Here is a 9,699-nt window from a genome sequence, read left to right as displayed (position 1 = left end):
ATTCATCATAAGGGGTCTTTGGGCTGCACTTCGTCTGGCCCCTCACCTAGGACCTGTTTGCCTTGGGTGACCCTACTAGGGGCATGAAGCCCCTGACAGCATAGCTCCTAGGATCATTGGGACACTCAAACCCCTCCACCACGATAAGGTGGCAGCCCAGGGAGAGGTCATCTAAATCAGTTCAAAGGAAATAGCTTTTTTCAGCCAGCAATTTTCTAAAATGGTCAAATTTGACTGGATAACAATAGGAGATTATTATATTATTATATATTATTATTATTGTTATTGGCAGGTATTACATTATTGGTCATTATTACATTATCAGTTGCTACAGGGTTAAATGCAACAAACTATAAAACTTTAAAAACAGCAATATACTCAATGGATGCAGACAAAAAGACAAGAAATTTTGCTTTCTATTAAAATATTTTGTTTGCATTTGTACGTTTGAACAAAACTGAATCATGATTTTACAGGTGAGTTTGTAAATAAAACAGTAATCTGTAAACAAAATAATGACCACTCAACATGCAAAAAATTCAATAATCTTTTTCTATGTTTATGCTTCAGATTATGTTTACTCAGATTAAAAAATTACTTTTTTTTATTCAGTTGTGTTCTTACATTTCAAGAACGCCAAAACAAGTGTATCTGTACCATTTGCTACCACTAGATGGCAAACCCTAACTATAAACACGTGCATGGATTTTTGCATCATTCAGTTGTTGCTTGTTTGATTTCATCACTCAGATGTGATGTGAAATTTTATAATATTTTTGTTATGAATTTTTTTTTGTATTTAAATCCAGACACATTCAGTGCATTTAAATGGATAACTGAAAGAAGGAGCAACCAGACCCAGGCTAATGTTGGCCTGGAAACTAAGAGCTACCACATAAGGAAAATAAGACAAAAGTGAAAGGTAAGACACAAAACTTTCACAAAAAAAGACCAACATTGAAATTTCTAGTTTGGTACCTTAGTTTCCAAACAGTTCAACAGCTGGGTTAGATGGGTTATGATGGAAATAAGTCCCTCCAGGATTTCGCGGGCATTTTTTGTGATTGTTGCGGGCTAAAATGTCTGATTTTGGGAAGCATTTTCCTAAAAGTTGCGATGAAAAGTTGCTTTTTTTTTTTTTAACTAAAATCAATAAAAAACCATAACTTTTAATATATAAACCAAAAATACTTACTAGTTTTGTAAGATAATTCCCAACAAACATTGACATTCTCAAAAGGTGCTTTATTTGAGAACTTTGATAGCTTATAAACTGACATTCATGATCATTTCTGGATTGTGCAGCTTTCCTCACGTTTTGCAGACACAAAGTGTTTGTCGATGCGTTTAAGTTCAATGATTACACTGCAGGACGCGCAAAACAGCTTCCCCCCACTCTCGTGCAGCTGGGTAGGAAACTGGTTTGCGACCGCAGTGAAGTTAGTTTTAAGTTGGATATTGGATATTCGCGCTCCGCGGAGTTAGCGCCGTCTAGCTTACGGCTGACCCGAAACAGGAACGTTAATGTCGGCCAGCCGTTCTCTGCCGGCCCCTTCTCTCACGCGCGGTGGTTCACTTAGGGACGGCTGTTTTGCGGGGTCCTTTGCTGAAATCTTTGTGGGCAAATGTGAAGCATTAGCGCACATTTTTCGCTTTGGTCGCTGCTCCTGCATGCTCCCGGCATTCTGATGTTAACAGGAAGTGACGTCACATCTCTTCTTCGTGAGTTATTTGGGGTTAAAGTTGCGGGAAAGTTGCAGTGTTTTGGACAAAGTTGCAAAAAGTTGCGATTTCGCCAGGTTTGCTTGATTTTGCGTTAATAGTTGCGATCGTAACATCGCAAAATCCTAGAGGGTCTGAGAAATATGTTGATAAAATCATAAAGACAATTAAAGGCAAAACATTCATTGACAGAATACTGCTGCTTTTCATGCCAGAGTTTTCAATTAAAATCATCTTTTGATGAGAATTGAATGACTTAAAGCTACTTTTGTCAAACCAAGGAATTAACATTATCTGCAATCTTGTGCAGTTTTGTGAAATCTTGTAAGTTATATTAGCACTAAAAGTATGTGTTGTTAATGACTCTCAGCCACTACCAACTTTAGCTCATTATCTGTAAATCTGTAAATTCACACTCATGACTAGGGACAATTTCAGAGTTTCCAATGAAACTAAGGATATTTCTTTGTCTGTGGGAAGGATCCGGAAGATCCGGAGAAGTGTTGGTGGACAGTTATTGTCAAAACTGTAGACAAAGATGTGCAATGTGAGTACAATACCACACCAAATGTTCGCTAAGCAGCTGTAAAATTGACTGAGCTATAGCCATCTTTGTGTTTGCTAAGGTCAGCTGGCTGTGCTGGCTATCTTAAATTGGCATGACTCGAAAAAATGAATCAGCTGTAGATGTAAGTAAGTAAGTAAAAATTTAACTGTATAGCACATTTCAGAAGCAAGGCATTCAAAGTGCTTTACATAGATGTACACCCAGTGGTTACTTTCTGAGAGTTTCATTAAAACCTGTCCAGTGGACACCTTGCTAAAAGACAGACACAGTTGACTCCAATAGTTAAAAATCAGTTTTTAAAACTTAACCTTGTGTTTAATGTATAAATTTGTGAGGATTCCTGTTTTGTTCCACTTCAGGTTTTTGTTTTCGCCTTTGTTTTCTCGTGCTCTGTTTTGACTATGCATGCCTATCCCTTGTTTTGTTAATCACCTTGGTCTGTATTTAGGAGCACTGCACTTGTTGTTTGTCGTCAGGTCCTCGTTGTTGACCACATCTATGTATCGATGTGCTGGAAGCGCTATATGCTAAGTTTTGTTTTTTCATTAAAGAGGTTTTTACTTACCGCTGCGTTCTGGTCCTCTCCTCCCTTCCTGAAACGTGACAGTAGGACCTGACCAGAACATGGACCAAGCAGCGAGAGAGCCTTTTGGCCCCTTCCGGGAGGAATTTCTCCAGTTCTGCGCCAAGGTGAAGAGATACTGAGAATCAGCTCCAAGGCTGTTCCACCAACTCCTACAGCGGTCGAGGAATGTTTCTGGTCCTCTCCTCCCTTCCTGAAACATGACAAAATTAGAGATGACGCTCAGCTACTACTAGATCAAACTTTAGCTTAATATCTGTAAAATAAATTGAGTTATAGACATTTTTTTGTTTGCTAAGGTGGTCCTTTGCCTTTTGAGAATACCCACTATGTTCAAGAAAGTAGCAGTTACCCATTAAAAAAAATCAGATTGTGTGTGTACGTTTCTAACTTGCTCAGATTCTCTTTTATCACTGTTTATCCTGGACAAGTGTCACACTTTCATCCTCCTCTTTCTAATAACATGTAGACTCTGAGCTCACACATAGCTCTCCAGTCCCCCCACCCCCACCACCACGAACACACACACACACACATTCTTGTTTAAGGGTTTGTGTGTGAGAGCCCTCTGCTGACTACATTGGTTCCCTGAAGCCTGAATCATTTCCAGGGATGTCATTACTGAGAGAAAGCTAGAGGTAAATAAACTCTGCTCAGCCTCCTCTCAGAAGCTGAAATGACATCCAGAATCTATCATTTCAGTAATATTGGATTTTGTTGTCTTCCAGAAAACACAGAGCAGCTTTTAACCCAACATCATTCAGTATGACGTGGACTATACTAACACAAACAATTTCTACAATATACTTTTTTTTTCCTTTTCCCAATTAAACTTGTAAAATTTGCTTGAAACTATCCGAAACAAAACGTTACATTTTCTCATTGTCAGTTCAAACATGTTTGCCACACAAGGCAAAAGGATGCTATTGCTTTTGTCTGTTCATTTGTATGTTGTCTTAGAAAAATGTCTTATAAATAGTGCTCAGATTTTAATGAAATGCTCAAAGTAGTCACTGGACGTACATCTACAACTGATTTTCTTTTGGAGTCAATCCAATTTTAGATGGCTGCCACTTTCTTCACATGTCCAAACCATCTCAGTCTGGCCTCTAACTTTATCTCCCAGTTGTTCAACCTGTGCTGTACCTCTGATGACCTCATTCCTAATCCTATCCCTCCTTGTCACTACCAAGGAGAATCTCAACATCTTCAGCTCTGCCACTTCCAGTTCTGTCTCCTGTCTTTTTGTCAGTCCCACAGTCTCCAAACCAAACAACATAGCTGGTCTCACCACATGAAGTTAAAGTGTAAAAGTGTTAAAGTGTAACTTAAGTTCGGGAGCAGGGCCACGCCCAAAACCACCCCTCTAATCATTCTAAGGAGTCTACTTATACCTCGCTCACTCCTTCTACTCAGTTTGTTACATTTACGTCAATGTTACATTTTCGTCAACGTCAAAACCGTTACAATTCCTAAAGATCGTTTGTCTACTCTACTCACCATGGAAGATGCTTTGCAAATCGATTTCAACCATTCCGATTTGGAGGATCTCTTCGACACTCCATCTGCAGCCGAAAATTCCCCTCCTTCGGTTGCTAGACAACCTCCAGGTTCCAAGCGGCTAAGCTCTGTGATGTTTAATCTTCAAACTCTGTCTCAAGCTGCTTCTCTTCCAGTTCTTCGCTCATCTGAAGTTCATCCGTCACCTCCATCTACTTCCCATTCTCAGGGCCAACAACCGTCGCAAGGTGTCGCTCAACAAGCTCGTTCCCCTGGACCTCACCGTCATTCCAGAGCCTCTCAGCCACATCACAGCACGTCTGCCTCTTCAGTCATTCCAACACGCCAACTTCTCAAATCCTGGACCGTTGCCCGTCTTCAACGCTCTCTAAGAGAAAAAGGCATCCCTTTCAGTCGTTCGGACAATGAATCAAAACTCTTCCAACTGCTTTCATCCTCCATACCTCAACAAACATCTGCTTTGCTGTCAAACAACCCGGGCTTCCGGCTATTGTTCCTGCTTCCGCTTCCTCCTCCAACATCTCCAGTGACGTCATCCCGTTGTTAACTGCAGGACCTCCTGCCGCGTCGACAGTTCCCCCCGGTAGGATCCAGGTTACATTACCGCCCGTGCCTGCACCCTCTACGTCAGAACTTTCCCAGCTCTTATACAACGTCATACAGGCACTGTCCTCGCAGGCAAAATTTCAGTCCATATACTTCATCCCTACCACTCTTCCCCCATCTCCCTTTTCTTCTGCCACTCACTGTAATTTGGCTACAGCTACTTTTGAAGCGCCCATGAACCCAGCTCAGCCATCTGCACCAGGGATTTTTCCTGGAATTCCATCTATTTCTTCCTTACTCCCTTCCTTTCAAACCCCGTCTTTCCCCCCCCACCAATTCTAAATGCTTTTCATCATGTCACCAGCCCTTACAATCTCCTCACCGCAGTTCCTCCTGTTCAGCCTTCTTTGTCAGTTCTACGTCCTTCTCCCAGATTTTAAACGGTAACTATGTAGATCTAGCCTTCTTCTCCAGCTATCTCTAAGCAGCTTTAGTCAATCTAGGGAAATATATACAAGCCAGGGAGTAATGCAATTAAGTCATTCTTTAAGTCCTTGCTCTAAAGAGCTCACGTCCATTGAATTTGCCTTAGCATTCTCTCTGTTCAGGGATACAATTTGCTCAGTTTTTCCAGATCGCAGGTCTGAATTAGACGACTATCTCTCAATCGTTTTCGACATGGCTCTCCGTTTCAGAGGAACAGGCTTTTACCAGTATCACTTTTTTTTGTTAACCAAGCAGCAGCCTGCTTACATCAATTCAATCGAAGCACATACTGGAGGCTCCTCGACTCTGAATTATATTGTTGAGTTTTTGCCGCCCACGCCTCTCTGTCCTGTAATCTCTGCGGCGCTCCATTCTATCCAGCTACTGCTTGTACATCAGTAATCAGTCTATGCACTCCTTAATCAGCCTGCATGCCTTCAAGTTCTAATCAGTTGTCCACTGCCGCCCCACCCCCTCCTATCATTCCAAAATCCAGAGATATCCATGCATCCGTTAGTATCCCAACTGCTAAAAGTGTCGACAAACGGGGTTGCGCCATTTTGTACCAAGGAGGCAGGATGATCTGTATTAACTTCAACGATCTCCGCTGCTGCACGTCCAACTGCAGGATGCTTCACGCCTGCTCCTACTGTGGTGGCGCTCACGCCAGAAACTCCTGCCCTCGCAATCCTACCACCACGGCAGATTGACTAGGACATCATCTTTCTACTCCTATTAAGGTGAACGCGCTTATATCTGCCCTAAAAAATCATCTTGACAGAGAATTTGTTAACTTTCTCGTTGATGGTCTTATTGATGGTTTCCATCCGGGTATAGATATCATTCCAAATTCCAACTACCACTGCCACAATCTTCAGTTTGTATTTCAGATCCTGACATGGTTGATCTTCTTCTAGCTAAAGAAGTTAAAGAAGGGTTTATGATAGGACCATTTGATAAACCACCCTTCCCCGTTTACCACGTCAGTCCCATCGGTATCGCTACATGGAAGTACTCTATTAAGAAAAGATTAATCATAGATCTCTCAGCTCCTCATGGCTCCGACGTTCCCAGTATTAATAGCGTCATTCCGTTTCCTGATTTCTCAATGCAATACGCAACCATCAATCACACCATCAAAATCATCCGTTTGGCAGGGCAAGGTGCCTGGCTCTCCAAAGCAGACATTACCAGCGCATTTAAGGTTCTACCCATTCATCCAGATTTCTGGCATTTCTTCGGCGTGTTTTTGAAAGGGGCATTCTACTTTGCATTTCGCCTCACTTTTGGCTGTCGTAGTAGCCCCAAAATATTTGACTCTCTATCTGAAGCTCTATGCTGGATTCTTATTAACAATTGCAAACTCCCCTACGTTATCCACCTTTTTTTTTTTCCTGCTCCTGGTGGAAGGCAGACGTGTTTCTTTTCTCTCTGTCTCCTCGTGCCCCCCCCCTGCACCTTTCCTTTTTCGAAGCCTCTTTTTACATATTTTCCAAAAATTTAAGGAATATGGATCTGATCAGCTGGTTTCTCAACACAATTGATACAATTTCCTCGACTGGGTGAAGGAGAGTCCAGTCTCGGGATATGTCTCGCTGGGTATACAGTGGATTCCTGGTAGGAGTGGAAGACTGTGTACCTACCGACATGGAGGTTCCTTTTATATTTGGGTTTTTGATAACAGGATTTCTGCTCTTTGGACCAGGCAGTTACCTGGATTATCATCAAATTCGTGGATGGGTTCACGGATCGACCAGCACTCAGACTGTAAACAGGAGCGAAATTGCAAACTACTCCAAACTGGCTGTTATTCCATCATCAAAGACAATGGCCTCTGGACTAAATGCAATTTCTGGACTCGGAATATGGAAAAGGTTAAAATCTTGGAGAAGCTGCTCGTTTCGGAACAACAGTTTTGGACCTGGACCTCAAATTTGGCTATTTTGATTCGAGAATGTACCAGCAAAGACTTCAAGGCATACTCAAAACAAAGTCAGCCTGTTCCAAAACAACTCTGTTATTATCTACATTTGGCTTCCCGATGTGGCCTTGAAGGCCAAAGTCTTATCAATTCTCCCTGGAATTTATGTCAACAGAAGCTCTTTGCCCTCTTGCCTGTGAACATCTGTGAATGTGATTCGTGGACTTTTCTGCAAACACACACAAATGCATCATACCGCCTCCTACCGTCTGCTTTATCTTCCTGTACACTTAGTTTAGTTCTGTACATTTAGTCATATTTAGATCTGTTTAGTTTAGCTACTATTTTTGACTGTCTTAGCTCATGCTTAGATATGTCTGGTTTTACTTCGGCTGTATAGCGGGCCTGGGGTACTTTTAGATAGTTCGGTACCGTTAGTTTTAGTTTTAGCACTGTCATGTTTTAGCTTAGTTATCTTGTCATGTTATCATGTTCTGTAACTCTGTCTGTAATTTTGTCTGTGTTGTAAAGCACTTTGAGTCGCCTTGTGCTGAAAAGTGCTATATAAATAAATGTACCTACCTACCTACCTACCTACCTTCTCGATGTCTTCCTGATCGTGAATCCTTCATCTTCACCTCCGCGCTTTGGGCTAAGCGCTCTGGTCAAAATCTTTTCAGAGCTTGGTGTCCCTATTTCTGAAGAGAAAACGATCGGCCCTTCAACCGCTTTAGAGTTCTTGGGTATTACTCTTGACTCCCTATCCTTCCAAGCATCTTTACCGCTCGAAAAAATTAATCGCATCTCTTTGCTCCTGTCGAACTTCCTTCTTTCTGACAGATGCTCTAAGCAACAGTTGCTCACCCTTCTAGGACATCTCAATTACGCCATCCGAATAATTCCTCGGGGCAAATCTTTTACCTCTAATCTCTTGTTAAAAGCAGGCAGCATTTCGTACCTTCACAGTTCTCTCATTCTCGATCAGCCCTGTAAGATGGAAATGTGTCTTTGGCATAAGTTTCTTTCATCTTGGATGATATTCAGCTTTATACAGACACAATTCCCTCCATCGGTTTTGGCGGCTATTACCGTGGCAAGTAGTTCGCATCAAGATGGCCCAAAGAATTCTCGCTTCTCCAGGATGAATCGACCACACCCTCATCTGCTTTGTATGATATTTACCCCATAGTCATTGCTGCAATCCTTTGGGGGCATGCGTGGTCATAAATGGCAATTCTTATCCACTCAGATAATATTAACTAACTCTAATTTCAGCCCAACACCAGTTCTTGATGCAAGCTGCTCACATCCCAGGATCACAGAACAACATCGCTGATGCTCTGTCTCATTTTTCTTTTCAGATATTCAGACTCTTGGCTCCAGACTCAGAAGCTCATCCTACTCCAGTTCCATCATTTTCTTCAACAATATTCAACTGACTAACCACTAATCGACCTCCTCAACACCTCTCAAGAATCAGTTCTCAATAGCCTAGCTCCTCCCACCCTATCAACACATCTGTCAGGGTGGAATCGCTTTAAATCTTTCCATACAACCTATCATCTACAATTTCCATCATTTGACGTCACAACCCTCTGAACTTCTACCATCCAGACTTACCTGTCCGGAATAATTTTTTTCTTCAAGATTGCTATGAGTTCCAACTGCCCAGCTATTTCCCATAGCCATATTTCCATGATCATCAAAGGTTGTAAAAAGCAAGAACCTTCCAGCATTACTCAGCGACTGCCTCTCACAGCAGATCTGCTCAGTAGATGCATCCTCACTTTGCACTCAGGCTATCTATCCGCCTCCATTGACCAGACTTTAGAGTCCATCTTTCTGTTAGCTTTTTTCGGCTTCCATTGTTTTGCTCTGAAATTGCTCCATCTTCATCTAGCATGATCCCTCCATCCATCCATGCCTCTCTGACATCTCCGTCCTTAATCAAGACTCCCTAATTTTTACCCTGAGAAGAAGTAAAACCGACCAGTTTGCTGTATCCTGTCCTATTTATATCTTTCGTCTTAACTCTTTCCTCAGCCAATATGTGCTAATCTTCGATTACGTTCAGTCCAGATTTTCAGCAAACGCTTCACCCCAGGATCCTCTTTTCGTCACAGAATCAGGAAGTCAAGTCACTCGATTCTGGTTCTCAGGTCATCTCCGCCAAGTCCTCTTAAAGTCAGGCATCTCCCCTGATCATTATTCCACTCATTCTTTCCGAATAGGAGCTGCCTCTTCCGCATCAAGTCAGGGCGTGTCAGATCAGATTATTCAAGTATTAGGTCACTGGTCATCCCAAGCATACCAGTCGTACATTCGCAACAACCTCAGCGACTTATTTCAAGC

General features: G+C 42.1%; 1 pseudogene; it reads left to right on the top strand.

Annotated features, from left to right (window-relative positions):
- Positions 1-6,324: 6,324 nt before the first annotated feature.
- Positions 6,325-8,786, top strand: LOC108243540 (annotated as a pseudogene).
- The last annotated feature ends 913 nt before the right edge of the window (positions 8,787-9,699 follow it).

The sequence above is a fragment of the Kryptolebias marmoratus genome, linkage group LG6 (genome assembly GCF_001649575.2).
Source record: "Kryptolebias marmoratus isolate JLee-2015 linkage group LG6, ASM164957v2, whole genome shotgun sequence".
Lineage (NCBI taxonomy): Eukaryota > Metazoa > Chordata > Actinopteri > Cyprinodontiformes > Rivulidae > Kryptolebias > Kryptolebias marmoratus.
Note: the sequence above shows the minus strand (reverse complement) of the source record. Positions and strands in the feature narration are given on the sequence as shown.